At 39.2% G+C, this 23,164-nt stretch overlaps 1 protein-coding gene across 3 annotated transcripts in view; it reads left to right on the plus strand.

Moving 5' to 3' along the window:
* KCNN2 (potassium calcium-activated channel subfamily N member 2) overlaps nt 1-23,164 on the plus strand; it is a 364,561-nt gene that overhangs the window by 143,414 nt on the left and 197,983 nt on the right. The gene's annotated exons all lie outside the window — the stretch shown is intronic.

Below are 23,164 nucleotides of genomic sequence, written 5' to 3' on the forward strand. Positions count from 1 at the left end.
CCTTGGGATGAAGGAACCTTTATTCCTGCATCTTCTCACAGCAGTGAGGGACCTTCATCGGGAGAGGGAGTCCCTACCAGGTTCCAGATACTGGAATGGGGGCTCCATATTTGCATGGATATATACCTTTCTGGTTTTCTTTAAAAATAATCAGTGTTACTATCTACAATGGACCCCACAATGGCAATGAGGACTTTTGTTTTATCCCATTTGAGGATTTATTTCCTGTGTAACCAACAGAAGAACAGAACTAAAAAATAAGAATTAGTCTTTTATGGAAGTTAAGTATCCTAGGAAATGCCTCCTAAATTATTATTCTCTATTTTTATTAGGCTTGATTGCCAGATCAAGCTCATTTTGTAAAAGTTTGGTGTTATTTCATTGTGTGTGTGTGTGTGTGTGTGTGTGTGTGTTTGAAAGAGAGAGACAGAGAATGAAGGATGAAGGGAGGGAGGGATAGGGTGGGGAGATAAAGAGAAATAGTGAATTACTGATGGGATGATGTGATGACCTGTGTGCATGGCCACAAAGAGGAGCCTAGGACTGAGCAAAAAGTGAGCAGTCAGGGCTGTCTGTCTTGCTGACACTCCCCTACCCACCTCACCACTTCAACAAGCAGCTTTGCTGTCTGTCACGTGCATCTCTTTGATAAGCAGACTCTTTCCCCTGGCTTGTTAAAAACTACTTTCATCCCAAAGAGCTCTGCTTCTCTTTGAGGAGTAGCACTTCTTGAATAGCCTTTCTGTGTATCTCCAGTGGGCAATACGGTCTTTTCAATTTTTCTCATAAGAGTAAGGCAGAGGTTTTTTTCATTTTATTTACTTCCTTAGCCAAACCCCAGTGACTACCTTCCATTCCATCTGGGATGCTGGGCAGCGGACCTATTCTTCCTAGTGCATTCACTCCCAAAGAAGGAATGTCTGGAATTCATAATCAGAAGTGATACGAGGCTGCCTTATGGGAACGTGTGTCCGGTGGGAGGAGCAGAGCACCTGGAGAAGCTCTCAGTGAGATTGGAACTAGCTTCCTACCTGGGTGGGGCAGAAGCAAAGACGTGCCACAGGTAAATGGAAGATCTTTGATCTAGACTGCTCACATACAGCTCACAGAAATAAGCCCTGACCATGCAGTTTTTCTTAGTTGTGGGAAAGAATTTATCCATGATATTTTAAGAGAAAGACGAGATCTTTATTTTTACTCGTCTCTTTTCATCAGAGCTCTTTCATCTCTACGCTCTTTGCACCATGAGCTTTTTTTTTTTTTTAACAGGTTATGAATCTTTTATAATGATTTTTCAGAAAGGCTTTCATGGTTTTATTAGATTGTTGGATGCCTATTAAATCTTTATTGTGTCCTTATTATGCAATTAATCTGTTAGTCTTGGAACTCTGCATTAGGGACCTTTACTTCGTTAACAGAGGCACGGGCATGTACTTCATCGACGTGGTCTCTGAGGCAGGCTCAGTAAGAGAAACTAGACAGCATGCCGAGTTTTTACTTAATTGTAAAGCCTGTAGACTTTAATCCTGAGATTCATTGATAAAAACCCATTTTTATCTAATGAAAGTATTTCTGGAAAAAATGAAGCCCTGAAAATATCCTGCAGTGTTTTGCTATGGACTATTTAGAAGAAACTGTCTCACTGAAAAGCAGTACGAAAGGATAGGAAATATAAAAAATATACCCAGCGTTTGTATTTGTTTTTGAAAGAAACAAATGTAGTATAAAAGATTTTTAAATGTTTCTACATGAAGGGAAAAGAATCTTCCAAAATACAGTGCCTGAATCCTGTATATGTGTAGATTAGAAACATTTATTTTACTGATCCTGAGATCGTGGAGAGGAGAGATCAGCATCTCTGAAATGACAAATAGTTTTCATTTCTTTAAAACTGATATTTAGGCAGACATCTCAAATGCACCCCACATCTGATTTCTACAGAAAGATCTTCCTCAAAAATCTCTTTGATAAACCAACGTGGCTAAGCTGAAGCAGACCCGACTATCTGTAGGGTGGGGCTTACAAAGAAGTTATCATAGTTTATACTTCAGAAAAAAAATAAGCAATCATAGTAGGTATTAGGTTCTTTGAGGGTCTAGTGTGTTTATCTGAATTTTAATATAGCACTTTGATTAAGCCTTTGCTTTTTCATATCCATGCCTTAAAAAGTCGTTCTCTGCCCTCTACTGCCAGTGTTCATCCCCATGTCCCTTAATCTCCTGAACCTGTAACTTAAAAACAAAAGACAAAGAAAAAACTGTTTAAATGAAATGTTTATTTACTTGGGAGAAAAAAAAAATGATTGACAGTGTTTTCAGTTCACTCTAGAAAATCTGTGCATAATTTATGCCGTATGTTCTGATTTTACTACCCAGAGATTATCTATAGGCTTGACTTTACTGAAAGTACATCTTAAATAATCTGATGAATTTATGAAATTGGATTTACTCATTCTGGCAAATCAGTAAGAATTCATTGATGTGTTCCACATTTTAAAAAGCAGTTTGTTTCCAGAGCATAGCTTGCCAAATAAGAGCTGTAAAATAGAGAAACCATTTGCTTCAAGTGTGCCTTGTCCTTTTTATTTGGTTGGGGGCAGTGGTGTTGGAAGGTGCTGCAGAGTGGAAAGGAAGGGGCTGGAACGACAACTAGAGAAGCCCCACAGAGTGTGGTGTTTAAAGATCTCCATCCTCTATAGACAGCTTCTAGAAAGGAGACAGAAAACCCAGGTAATAGGGGGACTGCTAAAGGTCCCCAACAGTGATTAGAAGGTCTGATACATTTCTCTCTGACATCCGTCCTAGACCTATGTTAGAATTATGAGAATCATTTCCCTGGATATCTGCATTCATTAAAAACCAAAGCTAAATGGTCAGAATTGGGAAGTATTTTTAGCAAATTCCAACCTCTCCCTCCCCCCCAACTCTAGCTCCCCAGACTAATTATGTCTCACAGTAGCACACCCATTGTTTCCTCAGTTTAACTCCCCCACTGAAAGAGGGGCCTTTGATGTTCAGATGGCTTGTAAAATACAAAAGTGCTTTAATTCACCAATCACCAATGGCATGATCAAAGTAAATTCTGTTTTAAAATTTAAAACCTAAGTAGTCTCTTTCTTTCTAAAGAATATCTAGTCCTAGATTGAACTACTGCAGACCCTTCTGGGCCTACTGCTGTTTAATGAATTCAGTGGTTAATTTAAACACAGAAGCTCTGGGGTGGCTGCACAGGGAAGTAAAGACAAGTTGAGGAAGCAGAGAGGGCTCCTGAAGGATGGGGTGAATTTAGTAAGAAGAATTCATTACACTAAAAGTGAAGTCTTGCTCGTAGCTTCGGTAAATCCAGGACATAAGTACAGGATGGCCTCTGCGTTGACTGAGAGTTCAGTAGATCTTCATAGGGTCCTGTGGCTTCCAGAAAGGCTCCTGTGGCTGTAGTTGCAGAACAGAACTTTGTCTAGGCCAAGGGAGGGAGCAGTCCGTGTTAACTTCGACACTCCCTGAATTGTGTCTGGTTTAGGAATGTCAGTTCAGGAAGGCAGTCGGGGCCAGGAGGCAATCACAGTGTACGCACAAATAAGAGCTGGATATTTGTCTTGGCAATAAACTGACTCAAGTACATGAAAGGCTTCCCCATCTCTGTTAATATTGGCCCAACCTCCAAAAGATAACGACATTCACTTCTACCTGCTTTGCTATTACTTTTAACTTTCCCCATAATCCAGTCTCTTTTCAATAGCCAAAGTACCCTTTTTAAGTGTAATTCAGGTCATTCCACTACCCTGATTACTTTTGGTTTTCCAGTTGCATTCCATTGTGGTTAGGTAGAGTCCCAACTCCATCCTCTGCCTTTAGCACTTTCCCAGATCCGGCTCCTGCCCATTCTTCTGACCCCGCCTCTGCCACTCTCAATGGCTTACGGTTCTCTAACCACAAAGCACACTGTTCCTGGATGAGCTGGTAGCACATTCCTACCTGAGAGCCCTTCATGTAGCTGCCCCTTCTGTCTGGAATCCTCCCGCCCCAATTTTCTCCAGAATGGGTCCTTTTTTAAAAAAAATTATTCAAATGTCAAGGTTTTGTTTTAACTTAAGAGTTACTTAGTTTTTTAGTTGAACTACAGTCAAGTTTATAATGTGTGAATTTCTGGTGTACAACATAATGTTTCAGTCATACTGATACATATGTATATTCCTTTTCATATCCTTTTTCATTTTTATTATAAGTTACTATAAGATACTGAATATAGTTCCCTGTGCTATACAGTATGAACTTGTTGTTTATCTATTTTATATACAGTAGTATCTGCAAATCTTGAACCCCCAGTTTAGACATAAATGAACCTATTTACAAAACAGAAACAGACTCACATAGACATGAAATGTCAATTTTAATGTCACTTCCTCAAAGTGGCACTCCTGATCACTCAATTTAAGTACTTCTGTTGTCTTTATCAATGCAATGTGTGTGATTTTTGTAGGACTGATGACACTTAATTTCCTTGCTTCTTTGTTGTCACTCTGTACCCCCTCCACATTAGAATATGATATCATGAAAGTGAAGAGCCTGTCTAGTTTGTTGACTCAACACTGGCATTTAATAAATATGTGAAAAAAAATTTTTAAAAAGTGAGGAGGCCCTAGGAATGGAATGAGTATATTGAGTTCACAGTCAGTAAAGATTATGCAGAGGCTATAATGGATGGAAATAATATACAGGATTTTCATTTAATTGTTCAATTACTATGTATTGATCATTTGGTATTTATCAGTCACTGTGAAAGGCATGTGGTTATACAAAGAGGGAAACATCAGTGCCTGCCCTTGCCTGTCCTCCAGGAGTTTACAGTCCAGAGAGGAGGAAGATGTGAAAAAGACCTCACAAGTACAATGCGATGTGGTATTAGATCTATACACAAAGTGCGATGCCAACTCAAGTTTCACTGAAAGAGATGGGGTTTAGGGAAACTGTTGAAAGAAAATGAGGCATTTTCCTGCTGGATTAGGTGTCCAAGAAGGCTTTCTTAAGTAAGACAGCGATATAAAGAGGGCATGTGTGTTCTGAGAATTGTAAAGAGCATGCGGAGATCAGAGAGAAACAGATGAGAGATGAGAGAGTGAGAGGTAGGGAGGAGCCAGTAAGCACTAGATCAGGAGAGGTCTTTTAATGCTTCCAGAAGGAATTTGGATTTTATCTTGCAGCAGAGAGGAGCCATTGTGCAATGATCAGATTTTCATTCTGGAAAGATGGCTGCAGTGGGAGGAGACTTGTTGCAGAAAGCTGGGCTCAGAGGTGGTTTGGAGTTCTATTAACAGTCAGATCAAGGATGATGGAGGTATAAATCGAAGCATTCAGAGGCCATGGGGATGCATAGAAGAGATGGAGCAGGTAGTAAAACTGGTATTTAGGTTGGCCTCCAACTCTGTGATTCAAACGTTGTTACAAGTTTTAGAAGAAAAAGAAAGAATCTAGACTTAACATCCTTGTTTCCTCTTTCCCCTTCACCCACACCCAGTTCTTCAGCAAGTCTTTCCAGTTCTGCCTCAAAAGTTATCCTAAACCCCTCCCTTTACTCTCTCCCTACTCCCATCCTCCTGCTCCGAGATACCACCCCTTTTGTCTAAACTGCAGGAGCTCCTAGTGATCTCCCTTTTTCCATTCTAGTCCCTCAACAATCCATTCTCCACACAGCAGCTGTAGTGACCTTCTGAAAAGTAAATCAGAACAAATCAGTCCCCTGCTAACAACTTCACTTCATGTTTGGCATTAAATCCTAAAGCCTTTCCCTGATCCAAAATGCAGTCTTTGCTTATGACTCTGACCTAATCTTTTATTTTCTTGAAAATTTTTTAATTGAAGTATAGTTGATTTAATACGTTGTGTTCATTTCAGGTATACAGCAAAGTGATTCAGTTATACATAAATATTTTCTTTTTCAGATTTTTTTCTGTTAAAGATTTTTTATAAGATACTGAATGTAGTTCCCTGTGCTATATAGTAAGACCTTGTTGTTTATTTTTTACATAGTAGTTAGTATTGGCAAATCTCGAACTCCCAATTTATCCCTTCCCACCCAATTTCCCCCGATAATCATGTTTGTTTTCTATGTCTGTGAGTCTGTGATTTGTAAATAAGTTCATTTGTGTCATTTTTTTAGATTCCACATTATTAGTAACATATAACATTTGTCTTAGTCTGTCTGACTTCACTTAGTAGGATAATCTCTAGGTCCATCCATTTGCTGCAAAAGGAAGTGACTTTTGAATTGCGTCTTGAAAGACCTGATGTAGAGCGAAAAGTACCTGCTTATTGCTTAAATATCTCACTCAGCTATTTTTTTCTTTTCCTTTTTTTAAAGATTAAAGTATAAATAAATCAACTACACTCTGCCCTGATACTGAAATTACCCTACAAGTCAGCCTCATTGGCTTTACTCCCTTCCTTTGTCTGTATTGTTCTTCTTCCAGATCTTTTCATGTTTCACCCCTTCTTGTCAATCAGGTCTTAAATGAAATCATGCTACTCCTAAGTATAATTATTTGTGTGTGTATAAATTTATAAGTGCAGGTGTGGAATATGTTTCTTCATTGTAGTGTAAGACCTTTAAAAGCAAGAATCTTGAGTATCTTATCTAGTGCTCAACACAGTGCCTGGAACATAGTAGAATGTGGATAAATATTTGGAGAATGAATAAATAAATGCGAGAAAAGAGGTCTCTCTTGGTGCCATTTGCTCTCCTTTTCCTGAGAGGAGTTTAGGGGAATCCCTTTCCCTTCTTTGTCTCATTTTGCCTTTCTCTTCCATCCTGAAGTCTCCTCTTCTAGCTGAGTGTTCCAGGAGGTGCAGGTGGCTTTTGTTTGCAGATGGAAAACTGGCAGTCCTCCCACCTTGCTGTGTTTATACTGTTTGCATGGAGTAAGGCAAGCCACAAATCTGCTGTAAACCTTACAGATGAGATTGGAGAGCAGAAGGAGGGGGAAAGAGAGGGAGATTGTTTTCCTTCAAGGTCATGTGGCTTAAGTCTACAGTGACCACAGTCCCCTGCACGGGTGGTTTTCCTGGTGTGGTCATGCTCTTTGTGATTTATTTGTAAATAGTTTAGTACAGACGTGTGAGAAATGCAGTTTGTAAATTAATGACTACACAATCTCAGGTGTTTCGTGAACATTTGAAGTGCCCCATTCAGGGATCCATTCTCCAGAGATCTCTAAAAAAATGATCCCAATGTCATGATTTAAAACTCTACATCTGAAGATACACTGATTAGCAGCAGACATAATTGAAATACTTTTTCATTGGTGAAGTGAGTAGTGTTGAAGACATTCAGGTTGCTAGAAAGATGCCACCTAAAGATACAGGCATCTCTGACCTTTGATGATGAGAGCAAGGACCTGAAATACCTGCTCTTCCATGAGCAGTGCACCCAGCAAGCCCGGCAGCCCAACAGCATGCCAGGCGTAGCCCTCAGTTTGTCCTGGTCCTGCCGTCCACTGTCCCTTAATGCGGGCTCTGGACACATGATTCAGGGACCAGGCAGGCTGATTTCACAATCACAATATTACGTGCTGACATCACAGTGAAGCTTTCTGATAGAGAGTACTAATCAGAGTGCCCAAAAGGCAGAGAACCGACCTCGCTGAGCTTATCGGAGCAGCGTGTGTAACGTGTTTGCACCTGCTTCCTAAGAAATGTTTACACTTGCGGTGGGGTTTTCTCTGAGGATTATTTCCACTGCTATTTATTACTCCTCATGAGGTTGTGGGGGGAGCAGGCAGATAAGTCCATCCGTGCATTCTCAGCAGCTGTCTACGTTTATTAAGGAGGCCCACCCTGGTGAACGGCAGATTGACGTAGGTTACTTCAGAGGTTGTGCCCAGCTCTCTCACATCACCCAGCGACCCGTGGTCCACAGGCATGGCTGAGCTGGGCAGCCGCCAGTCCAGAGAGGGCCCGCGGGAACTGGGCACATGATGCTCATTGCTCTGCTTGGTCACTGTGAGCTGCACATGTGGACACCTTGCCTGGGAAAACTAGGGGAGGCTGGTTCAAAACAGGCACAGCGCTCTCTACCACTTTGCTGTACATTTAAGTCCTCGCAGTGATATGGCTGCAGGAAATCTCAGTGTCGGGCTTCTGCAGTGTTTCCCAACCTTAAGGAGATTCGTGTCTCAATTTATAATTTTCTGATGTCAGCAACTTGCTAATGCCCATCACTCCTTTCCAATTTGACTTTGTTTCTCTGCTCATTCAGTTTTCCTGAACCAGCCTTTTCTCATTGCACCATTTCTTAAACTTGTCTGTTCAAGAGAGCAGCCTCCTTCTGTTAATGGTTCAACTGGTTTTCTTCATAGTTGATCCTGCAAAAGTACACATTTTCAGTAGCCTCATGCTGTAGAAAGGGAGGATTATATCTAAAGACCAGCCACTTAGCAAATTAATGTTTCAGTTCATTAAAGCAAGTTGCAGTTAAAATACCAAAATGTTCTATGACCTCCCGAGTTTATATAAGCCCTCCCAACAATTTTTTTAAGAGAGTCAATTTAGCAGAGTGGGTAAGAACATGGGCTTCTGAGCCAGACTGCCTCAGTGTGAACCCCGGCTCTGATAGTGGCTAGCTGAAAGATCTTGGGAAATGTAGTTCACTGTGCTGCAGCGTCCTTACCTGTATAATTGCAGAAATAGTAGTGACTTCTTCATAGGGCTGGTGTAAAATTAAATTTGGTAAAGCTGGAGAAGTGCTTAAAGTACTGACTGAAACGTGTATTTTTAAAAATACATATATGTATATAGCATCAAGGTCATCCTTAATGAAAACTTTGATAGGCAGGAAGCTGATTGTAATGGAAAGAATGAGTGGACCCTATTTGCAGCATATCTATACCCACCAGCTCTTGACCTTGAAAAAAATAATTTGACCTTTCTGGGCTCAGACCTCTCCTTTATAGAGATTGGCCTACCTACCCTCCAAGTCTCCCAATAATACTAAAATGTTGTGATTCTATAAATTTATTCTCCATCCTGGAGTTTAAAGAAAATGCTTTCAAAAAGAGTCTTAAAAAGACATAATAAAAATAATAAAAGTATAAATGGAAAGAGAAGATGGTGTTCAAATTTCTTTTGACATTGGGTCCAGGCGTGGCCACTAGCCTGTCCTTTCTAACTCATCCCACCCCTCGCTTTTCATTTTTCTTTTTAATCTAGGCTGGCTTTGGGCAAGCATGTTGTTAGAAAGACGAAAAAGAAAAAAAAGCTTGGATTGAGGATAAACAGTGTGCAGGTGGGTTTGACATGAGTGTAGGAGAGGTTATGTGCAGGCCCACATCTTGCCTGAGAGAAAATCAATGTCCAAAGAAAGTACCTGAAGTCAGGCCAGTGGTCTTATCGAAAAAGAGACCAACTTCTACACCTCATGGAATTGGGACTAAGAAGGCTGTTACTTATTTTCTTGCTTATTTAAAAACACGTAACTTGTACTAGACAACTAGACGTATTCACATATGACAAAGAACTCTCTCTCCTTTACCCTGTGGTAAACCTATGCATTGGGTTGCCCTTTTCAAATGAGTTCTCCTTTTGACCCCTTTCCAACCTAGCTGTGCCTTGGCGGCCAGTGCAGTCTAAAACCAGGCCTCTCCCTGTCCTGAGAAGACAATTCTAACTATTTCTGGTTCTTACAATCCAATTAAAACATGGGCAGTAGATCTAAAGAGACTTTTTTCCAAAGAAGACATACAGTTAGCCAACAGGTACATAAAAAGATGTTCGACTTCATTGATCATCAGGCAAATGTAAATCAAAACCACAAGATAATACCTCACGTGTGTTAGAATGACTATTGTCAAAAAGACAAGAAATAGCAAGTGTTGGCAAGGATGTGGAGAAAAGGAAACCCCTGTATATTGTCAGTGGGAATGTTAGTTTTGTGCAACCATTATAGAAAACAGTATGGAGTTTCCTCAAAAAATTAAAAGTAAAACCACCGTACAATCCAGCAATTCCTCTTCTAGGTATTTATCCAAAGAAGAAGAAAACAGTGATTTGAAAAGATACCTGCACCTCCCTGTTGATTGCAACATTATTTACAATAACCAAGATATGGAAACAACATAAGTCTACATTGATGGGTGTATAAAGGAATTGTGGTATACACATACTGGAATATTATTCAGCTATAAAAAAGAATGAAACCTTGCCATTTGTGAAACCATGGATGGACCTTGAGGGCATTATGCTAAGTCAGACAGAAAGATAAATACTGTGTGATCTCTCTTATATGTAGAATCTAACAACAAACAAACAAAGCTCATAGATACAGAACAGATTGATGGTTGTAGGAGGTGGAGGCAAGTGGGAGAGATGGGTGAACTGTTTTTATTATGTTTTTAGTTTAAATTGAACAAAATTAAAAAAAAAATCTTTGTGTATAAAATACAAAATATTCAGCTTTTAAGTTTTATCTCACATGGGAAACCCTCTCTTTTCTGAAAAGTGATTCTATTTGCTAAAGTATTAAGTCATCAAATAATAAAATGGCCAGCTTGAACAGCACTTTACAGACTGTGCATTTATCCCTCCCTCTTGCAGAGGAGTTGAGAACGTTAGGGAGAGTCTTCTTAGCAAAAGGGCTGTTGTGTAAATGGTGCACTCGGTGCATGAGCTCCGTGCAGGAAGCTTCATTAAATCCTCTCATTCATCCTGAGCTTGACCCAAAGCCAAGCAAGGCTCTCTGAGCGTCTACTCTCTCAGGCACGTGATGAAAACCTTGCCTACCCCATAGCTGTGAAGTGTAGTTTAATGAGACATTGTCTATGAACCTGAGTTACAGACAGAAAACATTCTTCCAATTAGGTGATTAGTTTAAGCTCCCAGCTCAATATGCCTAATGACCAACTCTACCTTTGTACTTGGAAACAGTTCATCTTTCCCCCCAGAGCTTGAAGTTTCCCATTCTTTTCGTCCTTTCTGTAACTCTACATTTTCTTCTCACTTGAGACATCATTAACAGGACTCATTCTGTGATTTCTTCTGTGTAGTAATATGTGCTTTTTATTATCACCTTTCATGATCTGTAATCCCAGTACTTCTGAGCTTCTCTTTCCATAGCACTTGGTTTGTACACGTATAATGCATGAGGTAAATTGTAGAAATCAACTGATCTCTTTATATAAAGCAAAATCTCATGCAACAAATTTAAAAGTTGTGGTGCTTTGGTCAGAAACTATGAACTGTTGAATGACAGCAATAATTTTTGTTACTTTTTAATGAACCTGACTTGTGAACTAGAAAACATCCAATTAGGTGATTATTTTAAGCTCGCACCTAAATATGCCTTAATGATTGACTCTGCCTTTATAGTTGGAGACAATTCATCCTTTCCCCAAGAAAAGATGTTGTGGTTGAAAGAAAATAGGGATCATTTCTTTCCTGTTGGCAGCACAGGGAAAGCTCCTCTCCTGGTGTCAGTGTATTGGTGCCCACCATGGTCGCAGTCCTCCTGACAAACCTAGAAAAAATACTCTAGATGATTATTTTGAACAGTAAAGATTTTAAGAGCTATAAGCTACAAAGAGTTGGCCTCATAGGAAAGTGTAAAGGGCACTGTTGGCCTGGAGTTGGGAGCTAAGCTGACATGTTGCTGGTAGCATCACCATTCATGAGTCCTGCACCAATGGCCCCATAAATAGCAGCATTCCACGCAGGGGACCCCATCTGCCTGCTTGCTCTGTAGATCATATCCCCTGGGCTTCTAGTCCCAGGAAGCATGCTGCCCTGCTAATGATGAAAAGGACAGGTACCTTCAGGGACATAAGTATGTCAGATGAATTCTACGTATTGCTTGAAAACCTAACTCAACCTGTGAGTTCTTTAATGAGAATTTATCTTACTGTATCCACCATTTGATTTTTAGTTTCATTGTACAGAAAGAAGGTGGGACTAAGCGATTTTTAACTAGGGCTTGTAGAGAACTTTTGAGGAACCAAGCACTTGCTAAGACGTCCTTTCCTTTACTCTCACATTATCCCTGTGAGGGAGGTTCTGTTTTTATAATGAGCACATTGAGATTCAGAGTAAGTCACTTTTCTGTGTTCCCAAACTAGTCAGTCATTGAGCCATTTGGAAAATATACTCTGAAAACAAACATCTCATTCACTAACTTTTAAAATTGTGATACTGTGGAAGATTCTCTTATAAAATGAACCAGTGATACACATGTTGTATTACTCAGGGCTTTCTGCAGAAACAGAACCAATAGGGTGTATGTGTATGCATGTACATATACATATTACATACGTGTGTGTGTGCATGTATGTGTAGAGAGGGATTTATTGTAAGCTGTTGACTCATACAATTACAAAGGCTAAACCCCAAGACCTGCAGGTGGCATGGCAGGCTGGAGACCCAGGAGTGTGGACATGTGGTTCCTGTTTGTGTCTAAAGACCTGAGAACCAGGAGAGCTGATGGTGAATGCTCTACTCCAAAAGCCAGTAGGCTTGAGACCCACAAAGAGCCAGTGTTTCAGTCTGAATATGAAAACCAGAGAAGACCAGAGTCCCAGCTCCAGGCAGTCAGGCAGGAGGAGTTCCATCTTACTCAGCCTTTTTTGCTGCCTGCAGACTTTCACCTGATTGGATGAGGCCCACCCACATTAGGGAGGGCCATTTGCTTTACTCTGTCAATTCCATTGTGAATTTCATCCACAAGTACTCTCAGAGACACCCAGAGTAATATTTGACCAAATATCTGGACACTCTATGGCCCAGTCAAGTTGACATATAACGTTCACCATCACACATGTGGTTTGTGGTCCTCTGGCAGTCAGCACTGGGGTTTGTTGCCTGCTGACCCTGTGCTCAGCTCCCTGCCAGACACTGGAAAAGACTGAAGCAAAGTGAAGCATACCGTATCTGCCCTAGAGGGATTGGAGAAGACAGGGCTGATCTTACCATCAGAAGGAAATGTTCTTTGGGCCTCTAGAGCAGTGCTGTCCATTAGAATTAGAGCGAGAGCCACTAACACGAAGCATGCATGTAATTTTGGATTTTCTAGCAGCCACATTTTAAAAAGGCAAATTGTAATAATATATTTTATTTTACCCAGTATTCCAAAATACTATCATTATAACATGTAATCAACATGAAAATTATTTATGAGGTATTTTACACTCTTTTTTAAAAAAAGTTCAGTCTTTGAACAGTGTGTATTTTGCAGCTACAGCCCATGCCAATTCAGAACAACTGCCATTCAGGTGCTCTGTAGCCACATATGACGAGTGGCTGTTGAATTGGCAGTGTAGCCACCACGTCTGCTGTGAGTGCTCTGTCTTCACTTACTGTGTTATTGTCTGAGAACCAAGTAACTGAGAGTCTGGAGGGACAGAGCACCTGTTTGGAGGATTGACTGTAACAGAACTGAGGTCTAAGTGATGCTTCTCAGGACAAGCTGCCTGGGAATCTCAGACCTGGATCATTGGCAGTTACTCAAGATCTAACCAGTCTGTCAAACTATGTTGTTACAAGGTGATCTATTTTTTTTCTGTACCAGAATAGGCTGATTCTTGGGCTAAACCTACTCCTAGATACTACTTTTTGTTCTACATTACTCACGTCCCTTCTCTCCCCAGTCACACTTACTATTGCCACATGAGGAACTCCTGGGAGAGTGGATATTGGCATATAAAAGAATGAGCCAAATCACGCTTTCCACAAGTTTCTTATACTGAGAAACAACCAAGAGTGAGAATACTCCGGAATCATAGGATTTTGCTGATTCCCATCAAATGTACATAATATGCATTCCTCTCACTTACATGTCCCACCAGCAGCCCCCTTTTAAATAAAGTTCTGTCGATTCCCCTGAGGATACTTATTCATCCCCACAACATACCTCTAAGGTAACGTGAGAATTCTGTTTCTGGTCAGCTTCTCTCCTTGTCCCATTTGGGTTATTGATATAAAGATGCTGCGTGAGCCCTCTTCCCTCTTTCTTAATGAGGCTTTCCCAGGCAGACTTTCTCAGAAAGGCATCTCTGGGTCTGTTTGCCCAACCACCCCCATTCTTCACAGTCTGTCTTCTCCAGTTCATGAAACTGCCCTTGGCGATGGCCTTTTTTTGTGTGTACCACTTTGAGGGTGGACAATGTCACTGATACTATGTATCAAGGAAAAATCATCTCACCTCTCAAGGGCCCTAAAAAAGATAGTGGCTGACTGTGAATTTTGAGGTAGAATAGATTTAGAACCCAGTGCTCATTGTTCTATCATGGTGATTTGCTTAGAACATTGTACTGATTAATAAAGCAGACAATAAGTTTGGTTTTTTTTTAAATTCCCTTGGTCCTCTTAGACAAAAGTTATTTTATTTTCCCTGAGAAAACAATATTCCCTGAATAGTGATTAAACTGTTTTCCCCTTGAGGAGAAAAAAGAATTTCATATCCTGTTAATATTCACATTAAAGTCAAACCTAGTTATGTCATTTGTAGCTGAGTCAGGCATTTGGCTCTAGATGCAAAGTGTTGAGTCAACTTAGAGTTAAATTAAAAAAATAAAACTATAACTTGATAGTTAAATTATTTTTTTTTTTTGATGTGGGAAACCAGTGTTCCTTTTTCTCTCTTGAGAAGCTTTTATGACTGTTGTTTCTTTGTGGAAGAATGTCAGGTCCTTTGCAGGGAGCTCCCTCCCACGCTGCGGCAGAATACCTGAAATGCCACTTCCTTCTGATCCCACACTCAGCACTTCGTATTTGATGCGGCTGAAATCACGTCAATCACCTCGTTTACGCCCTAAAATGCACACCGTGTGCATTAACACTTACCAAAGCGCGTGTGTCTTGGCAAACTATCTAAGCCAAATTAGGGCAAAACACAAAAGGCTGATGAATGGAGAAAAGTGTCCAGTCCAGTGCACCAACTCATCTGTCATGCATTTGCTTGCCTTTCCACCTTTATATTCCTGATTTCTGTCACCAGTTTTTATTATTCACATACATCTTTATGGTTATTATCCTTCCTACGTTGAATTTCTAGAATTAGATTTCTGCTCTCCGTTCCTAAGTTTGTCCAACATCTTATACAAAAACAAGGAAAATGGGCTGTGCAGCTGCAGATGTAATTGTGATAGCGTCTCTCCCCTTCTGCCTCACCAGCCTTTGATTTCTGCAGTTTGATGGGTTAATATGGGTTAATATGAAACCACCTTTTTGCAAAGACCAACCTGACTCCTTTTACTTTTCTCAGGGTGGGTCAGGGCTTGTGTAGGTGATACTTGAACCAGAAGAGCAGAGGCAGTGGGTCATGTTTAAAGGTGCCTCCTGGGGAGCTGTGGACCTTAAGGCCAGGATCACTCACCCAAATCCAGCCTGATGCTCTGAGTCCAGGTCTCAGAAGTCATTTCTCTGCAGCTAGAATCAGTTAATCTAGTCCCTGTGAAACAGCACTTGGCTGGTGATGGTTGCTGCCAAGCTAGACAACAGTGGCTTATTTTATTTTGACTGTGTTAGAGTTCAAGGTGTGGAATTTCATTCAGGAATGTGGATGCAGCACAGAAGGGCTATTCCCACTGGCAGGGTAGCAGATGCAGAACAGGAAGGAGAAACCAGTCTTTCTCTCAGTCTCCCAGCCATCTGTGGGGTTCTTTGCAGCTACCCAGAGAGAGGAGGCACACAGGACCCTCCCGTTGACAAAGTTTGCCCTCAAGTCATAAGCCCATCCACAAAGTCTTGAAAACTTAATAGGCTTGTCCTACAAGCTATTTTTATCAGCTATAACTATACATACAGAGCACCCTCTTCTCCTTAAGATGTCTATTCTTGTCTTTCATGTTTCTCCAAGGAATTGGAAACCATATTCTACATGCTACACACACTGAATCTCAAATGCTCAGTTTCCTGCTCATTTATTCTGATTATTTTGAATCATCTCTGATTATATGACCTAAAGCAAGGGCCTACACTTAACCACATAAACTTCTCTACAAGCATTTGGCAGGATGTAAGTTTCAATTAATTTTCCAGTTTCCTTTCCTAACCTCCAAACCCACTCTTCACTGTCACCTCACACATGGATTGTGCTGAAGGGAACACAGGTTAGAGGTTTTAAGACAGGCTGGGACCTGGGACCTAGGACCCTTGTTGCAGTGCTTGCACAGGCTGGGACCTGGCACCCTGGGTTGCAATGCTTGCACCAGGACAAACATCCCCTCAAGCAACAAAATACAAAAGCTGTAAGAGACTAAAAATAACTGAGTGCATGTGCAGTTGGGATAAGTTATGAACAAGATACAAAAAGACCAAAAACCTGACTGCCACTTTCAAGGTGTTGGGAACAAAAGCAGAGTACCAGGAGCAGAAGCAGGGTACTGCACATGATCCCTACTCTCAGTACCATCAAGGGGTGGGAGGACCACCTAAGCCACTCTTGCACTCTGACCCCTGGACCCGCCCCCTACCCTCACCCCATTTAAGGGACGAGCTTGCCCCTCCTTCAGGGAGCGAGCAAGGAAACCTATTACTCGTTTTTTCACACACACCCCCCCCCCCCCCTTGCTGCAGCATAAGTCCCAATAATGCCTTGCTTGGATTTCTCACCTGACGTGTTAATTTCTATTGATTAAGGAGACCAAGAACCCTGATTGGTAAGTTTCTTGCAAGTTCTTAGCTCAGACTCTTCCACTTCCTAGCTGATTGATAAAGTCAGAGGTTTTCTCCCAGTGATTCTTAACTCTTTTTTTCACTGGGGTCACTGACCCACTCCAGATCTGCTGAATGCTGTAGATCCTCTCCTCATATAATTGTACGTGCAGACAGATTCACACTTGCAGGTTATTATGACTCTGTGGTCTCTATCCATGAACCCCAAGTCCCTCCATGAACACCAAGGGTCAGATCAGGTCACGGTAAGAAAGTCTTACCTCCTGGTGAAATGAAAATCTGCCCATCACATGGTAAAATGTGAAGACACAGATGTCATAGTGGGAAATCATTTGATTGCTTTGGGTCTTATTTTAGTAGCAGTGAAAGTAATAATTCTTATAATTTAATCAGTTTGGATTCAGAATTCAGAGGTATGTCCACATATTAATTTAACCCCCACAAAAAAGAGTAAAATTGAGGGTCACTCTTAGACTTTTCCATAATAGCATATGCAAAAGTTATTTTTCTGTTAATTTTGATTCACTTCCCCCTCTGGCTAATGATGGGCTGTTCATCAGAAACATTAATCTACAAAGAATTAAATGGAGCTTCCTTGTTCTTCATGTTTTGAGGGTTTCTGCTATTTCTAAGAGCGTCTGATCCAGACAGTTTTATCCCACCACTTTTTATTTCCATTGAGACGGAAAAAAAAATTTATAGTAATTTTTGAATCTGTGAAGGGTCATAATAACCAATCATACGAGCCCTGATTCAAATTGTAAGGTGCTTTTATTGTCTCATAACTTCAAGCAGATCAGCCTGAGCAAAGCACTTGACTTTAGTTCTATAACATTGAAAATATGGATAATAATCCTTCTATTTTCTATCAAATTTTAGTCTTTGAGACAAGAATGTGATAACATATTATAAAGACTGATTTATCTGGCATCTTATCAGGATTCTCTTGACTTAATGCATTTGAAACCACTCATACAAAACCAGTTGATGTGTTAAGGGAATCGTTAAGGTCAAGTTACATCCACAAATGTTTTATTGTCATGTGTCATATTTTACTCCCAGTGTTTGAAAGTTGACAATTTATATTTGATAGTCCTTATCAGTCTGTACTAAGAACACGGTAACAGTTTTACTATTAAATCAATTGCATATATAGCATAAAACTTAAAAATACAGAAAAACACAAAGGAGAACATTTAAAGTACCAATAATCCTATCCCCAGGGTCTATGTATAATGAGAGTGATCACTCTCTATGGGGAATTTTAACCTCTGTCATGATAGCAGGAACTTTTAATCTTCAGTCATCAATCATGTTGGCTTATGCGTTCTTCTTTTATTTCAACGTAATTTTCCTTTTTAATTCCTGCTTTTTTAATAACTATGGACTGCTTTTGTCATGTATATATGATGCATAAGACTATTTCGGGGGAGTTAGACAAATACTTTTTTAATTGAAGTATGGTTGATATACAATGTTGTGTGCAGTTTCTGGTGTACAGCATAGTGATTCAGTTATATACATGTACACACATACTCTTTTTCAGATTCTTTTTCATTATGAGTTATTACAAGCCCTTGAATATAGCTCCCTGTGCTATACAGTAGGATAGCAGATACAAACTACTATATACAGCACAGACTATTTTTATTTAAAGTCAGTATAGTATATTGGATAGGAGTTTGGACTTCTGAGTCACCTCTTGTTCCAGAATTAGCCTTGCCGTATTCACGCCATGTGAACTTGAGTAAGTTGCATCTCTCCTTTGTCTCAACTTTACCTCCTATAAAATGGGGACAGTCATCATAACAGTGTCATAAAGAGGAACAATCATCCTAATAGGGAGTGCGTGAAGAAATGCATGTCAAGTTCTTAGTGCAGTATCTGGTATTTAAAAACTGGTAACCATTATACCAGCTATTACTGGGAATGTTGGTGGTGCTTTTGAATAAAAGCTTTTGTCTTTTCTGATCACAAATTTTTAATGCTTATTATAAACAATATTTACATGTGCAAATTAGGAAAAGGAAATGCTGTCTCCTAAATAGTAGCTTCCTTCCATCTTTTATCTACCATCAACAGTTTACAATGTTAAATTTTTGCTATGGTTGTAATTATAATTATATATACATACATATATATGCAAATCCATATACTTTGTATAGATAATTTTGAAAGAGATCATAGTAAATGTTCTGTTCTGTAAATTCTTGAATTTTTCACTTGATCAATGCCAGAAACCTTTCCATGTCAATATTAGTAAATATTCTTTTCAGAAAGGTTTTGTACATTTTTTCCCTATAATTTAAAAATTCACATGTATTTAAAAATTTTGTAGCTGCCATGAAGTAAAACTGTTGATGCTGGTATTTTTGTCTTATATCCATTTCCCTTACTGGATTTTCCTCTTTGTTTTCTTAGTTTTATTAACCTTGGATTTTCTAGGTAGCTATTATATCAAGTGTAAAAAATATAATTATGTCTCATCTTTTCTAATACTTATACTTTTTATTTTTCTTATTGCATTGGACAAAACTTCTATTATATGCTGAATAATTATAAATGGTATCTTCCTCATTATACTCTTGACTTCACTAGGAGTGCTGCATTTATTTAAATGCTAAGTTTGTTTGCTAAAACCTTAGAGTCATTCTTAGTTTTTCTCTTTCATAATTCACATTCAATCTATCAGCAAATCCAATTGGAAATATATATGCTCCAACAACTCAAAATATACAGTCCAGTTACTTGGCAGTATCTCTGCTGCTACTCCCTAGATCGAGCCGCCATGATTTTTCTGCCTGGCACTGCGGTGGCCTGGTAAGGGGTCTGTTTATACCCACCTTTTCTTCTTTACCATCTATTGTCCCTGAACAGAGTGATCCTTTTAAAATGTAAAGCTGAGCTTCTCAATGCCATGGATTAAACTTTCCAGGCATTGTAATCATCTTTAGAATAAATTCCAAGTTTCTGCAAGGTTGCACATGATCTGACCCCTGACAACCTCTCCAGCCTCATTTCCTAAATCTCATATCTGTCATTATTCTGCTCTCAGTCATGCTAACCTGGCTTTCCTGTTGTTCGTCACCACACCAACCCGCCTTCTCCCTTCAGTCCCTTCTACTTGATATTTCCCTCTTTGTGGCATATTCTGTAGCCAGATATTCCTTTACCTCCTTCTTCATTTTATACAGATCCATCCTCTAATACCTTCTTAGAGAAGTATTTTCTGACCACCTTATCCGCACAGCACCTCATTCATTGCTGTCTGTCCTTTTATTCAGGTTTTCATTGTCTTCCTAACAGTTAAAAATACTTGGCATTATATTATCTAGTAACTTATTTATTTGTTTATTGTTGTTTCTACTGTAAGGATATAAGCTCTCTGAAAGCCTGTCTTTATTTTGCTTGTTGCTTATCTTCCATGATGACAGAGCCTAGGGCATAGTAGGTATTCAATGCATGCTACTTCTAGGATGAATAAATTAATGGTTACAACACTTCCCAAATGCCCTTCATGGAAAATCACATTTACATTAACATTTTAAAGACTGAGAAGTCTGGCAATTCTGTTTAAACTCGTTTAAGAGTATCCTGTTTCACATAATCATTTGAACATGAGAAACTTTTTCCCCAAGATACCGCTATTATGAGCTTGTAGAATATTGCTCTGTTGAACCTAGGCCTGGGAACCCCACTCTCTTGTTCTTATGGGGATAAGGGTCCTTCTAGCTTTAAAATTAAGTGGAAAGGTTAAGCTTACACTTATGATCTGAAACAGTTGAAATTAAAGTAAGAGCATAAATTATTTCCTTGAAGGCTTGAGTGAAATTTAAAATATCTGTATCTGGTGTCAATGGTTAGGGCTGTAATTTTGACAGTCTTCTGTGTTTTTCTAAGATCCATTAAGATTTTATATTCCTTCATAAATAACTAAATTCAAATCTTTTTTCTGGAAATTCACTCAATATGGATTATCTAGTTCAGGTGGTATAATTTTTATATAATATTCTCATACTTTAAAACCTTTGTGTACATGCGTTTATGACACTTTTCTCGTTTCTAAATTTATACGTGTATGTTTTTCATTATTTACCTACATTTTGGTCCTTTGGTAGATATCCCTGAGTTTGTATATTGTATCATTCTCTATCACTTGGTTTTATTTGTTAATGCAACTGTTTATTTCTTTTGATGGTAAGAAGAACAACAGTATATGAGGAAACTACAAGGGGTCAAGAGGAGGGCACTGGGGTTAGGAGCAGGGCATGGGAGGCAAAAGCACATCACTGAGCATGATCCCTGCAGGCAGCAGCAGCACTAGAAGGGGTTCGGTGGACCACCCGAGCTCCCTCCTGTCCAGCCTAAATCTGGTCAGCAAAAGCATGAGAAAAATCTTTTGAACCATGATATAGTTAAGCAGTTACAAACACCATTACAGATATCAATCAGATGATCATCAATGACAATAGGGGCTCAGTTAACATTTAATATTTTCTTGTTGTCTTTATTTTTTGCAGCTTCACTCTGCTATATCTAGCTATGGATTTGCTTTTACTCATCCTCTTGTTTTTTTAGGTCTATTGAATAGACTTACTCTGTTTTCAGTTGGTCTGTTTTCTTTCATCAATCTGAATTCAGACGTCAGTTTGCTTTAAACACTGCTTCTTTCCTCTTTTTCTGGAGCTCAAATTAATGTATGCGTATGCTAGACTATCTTTTAATGTCTCTCATCCTGTCCAATGTATCTCATATTTTTGTCTCTCTACACATCATCCCATCTAGTTTCTTCTAAACTATTTTCTAGTTTATTAATTTTCTCTTTAGTGATGTTAAACCCATCTATTGAATTCTTAATTTTATTACTGTATTATTCAGTTTCTACAATTTCCAGTCAGTTTTCAAATTCTTAGTGTCACATTTTACTTTTTCTAGTGGCTTATTATAGTACTTAAATTCAGCTTTTATCTCAGTGATCATAGTAACCATAACTGTATTACTTTCTACACCTGGTAATTCATAATAAGGATTTTTTTCTGTTATCTATGGTTTGTGTTGATTTTGACTATTGTTTTTTTTATATGTCATATGGTCTTTTATTATTTGCTGAAATTTTTATTTGAAAAGTTATTTTAGAGAAATAATTTGAGACTTAGAATATATCTTCTACCAGAGAATTTGATTTTTTAATAACAGGTACCTAAAAGTGAAAGCAGCCTAGGACCAAGGCTTGAGGATTTTCTGAGCTACCTAGTTGACCTACCACAGTGTCCTAACTGAAGAGTACAGCCCCTTAATGTCCTACCACAAGTACAGTGTGTGCTACGTTAGGTTTCTACCTTGGTGGGCACTAAATTCAGACCCGTCCTTCCTGAAATCAGAGCTGAAATTTACATGAAAAATCTGCTTGCCTTTAAGCCCTTACCCCCCAAATAGGCAAATTGTTGTAAAAGTGACACCCAGGAAAGAGGAAGTATTCTTCAGGGTATTGACTCCTGGTGTCTTCAGCACCCTAAACCTTGCCCCCATCTCAGTTTAAGGAACTCCACTTCTCAGGTGCTTCACCTGTATGGGCAAATATCCCTGAAAACAAGTGCTCTAGTGGATCTCTTTTTGCTGTATCTTCTCAAGAAGAGATTGCCTAATATCTTGTTGGATCTTTATGTTAATTAAGATCCTTTCTGGCTTTTTCACTAAGTGTTTTTGTGGTCTTCAACAAAGGTTACAAATTCCCTAGTCTGCCGTTGTTGCAAATGGAAGCCTATTTTTAGGCTTATGTGTGTGTATGTATGTGTATAGCAATTGGATTTCTTTTAAAAACTCATTTCTGGTACCAGTCTGTTTCAGTACGAGCTATTTCTTCTGGTTGCAACTCATTATTCTCCTTTTAAACTGTGAATTTTCATAATGTCTGAAGATTTTTCATTGGCTACTCATATTGAAAGCAGATCTAGACAGTTGAGTATTAGTAACTGATGAAGTCTCCATTGGCTGTTGGACTTCATCACTGTGGTTTGAAATATTCCTGGGTGTACTTAATGAAAATAGACAGGTAGGTCTGCCCCATCATGAGAGAGTGTATTCACTACTTGGATTTATGGATGAACCTCACCTCCACGTGTTGGGCAGTTAAACCAGCAGTGGCGAAGAGGTGGACATTTCCCATGGTCAGCACCAACTGGCATTACAAGAGATGGGTTGGTATTTCCCTCTACATCACTCTCAAACTTACGGTTTCCACAGGCCTTTTAAGACTGTTAAGAATGTGGGCAATGAAGCCTCATTACCTGAGTTGTGATTTATTCATTGTATAATCTGGGTCAAGTAATTTATTATCACTATATTTCATTTTCCTAATCTCTTAAGTGGTGATAATAATAGTACCTACCTATCTGAGTATTATGAGAAGTAAATGAGTTAATATATGTAAAACAATTAGAGCAGTACATGGCATTTAAGTAATAAATGCTCAATAAATGTTAGCTATTATCATGTCCCCATGTAAGCTTTTAAAA

The sequence above is a fragment of the Camelus ferus genome, chromosome 3 (genome assembly GCF_009834535.1).
Source record: "Camelus ferus isolate YT-003-E chromosome 3, BCGSAC_Cfer_1.0, whole genome shotgun sequence".
NCBI classification, from domain to species: Eukaryota; Metazoa; Chordata; class Mammalia; order Artiodactyla; family Camelidae; genus Camelus; species Camelus ferus.